The sequence below is a fragment of the Schistocerca nitens genome, chromosome 5 (genome assembly GCF_023898315.1).
Source record: "Schistocerca nitens isolate TAMUIC-IGC-003100 chromosome 5, iqSchNite1.1, whole genome shotgun sequence".
Taxonomy (NCBI): domain Eukaryota; kingdom Metazoa; phylum Arthropoda; class Insecta; order Orthoptera; family Acrididae; genus Schistocerca; species Schistocerca nitens.
In genome coordinates, this window is record NC_064618.1 from 51866290 (window position 1) to 51867426 (window position 1137).

The following is a 1137-nucleotide window of genomic DNA, read 5'->3' on the forward strand; positions in this document are numbered from 1 at the left end:
ATTGAAAAGATTTCAAAGTGGTGAAAAGACTGAAAACTCGCTTTAGATGTTGATAAATCTAAAATTGTGACCGTGATAAAACGAGAAATCGTAGAATACTGTAACTACAGTATCAAAGGGGGACATGAAATGGAACGCACACATAGGCTCAGTAGCAGGCAAAGCAGGTTCTAAACTTCGGTTCAGTGATAAAATACTACGGGAACGCAGTCAGTTTACAAAGGAACTTGTTTACAAAGTACTCGTGCGACTTATCCTACAGTGCTCAAGTGAGTGGGAAGCACACAAAATTGGTCCAATAGACGTGTAAAAGGACATGAAAGATGTTCACTAGTTTGTTTGATCCACGGAAGAGTCTCACAGACATGCTGAAGAAAGGGAGCTGGAAGAGCGTTTAAGGTAGACCCCCAACTATGCTGAGAAAGCCTTCATACAAAATTTCCAAGAACCAGCTTTAAACGATGAACCTAGAAATATTATACAACCTGCTATGTACCGCTCCCATAGGGTGCACGAGAACAAGAGCACACAAACAATGGACTATGCACAGGGGCGTTCAAAAAAACCATTATTCCTGCGCTATATACGTCAATAGACGATGCCATAGTAACTGATACAAAAAATAAACCATACAGATATTGTTGTGTTTTTTGACATATAAATAAGTTTTTATATTTGAATATGGGCTAAGGACAAAATCTGTATCGTACAGCAATAAAATAAAATTTATTACAGTGAAATGGCGGCAGCATCAGTCAAAAAACTTCAGTCTTCTCTGAGAAATTCCGATACACGTCGAAAAATTCAGGCACGAGTGAAACTTCCTGGCAGATTAAAACTGTGTGCCGGACCGAGACTCGAACTCGGGACCTCTGCCTTCCGCGGGCAAGTGCTCTACCAACTGAGCTACCCAAGCACGACTAACGCCCCATCCTCACAGATTTACTTCTGCCAGTTCCTCGTCTCCTACCTTCCAAACTTTACAGAAGCTCTCCTGCGAACCTTGCTGTGGCTAAGCCATGTCTCCGCAATATCCTTTCTTTCAGGAGTGCTATTTCTGCTAGGTTCGCAGGAGAGCTTCTGTAAAGTTTGGAAGGTAGGAGACGAGGTACTGGCAGAAGTAAATCTGTGAGGACG

At 42.2% G+C, this 1137-nt stretch overlaps 1 non-coding gene across 1 annotated transcript; it reads right to left on the reverse strand.

Moving 5' to 3' along the window:
* Positions 1–842: 842 nt before the first annotated feature.
* Positions 843–917, reverse strand: Trnap-cgg (transfer RNA proline (anticodon CGG)). The gene has a single exon. It is a non-coding gene; the product is annotated as a tRNA-Pro (tRNA).
* Between the last annotated feature and the right edge of the window lie 220 nt (positions 918–1137).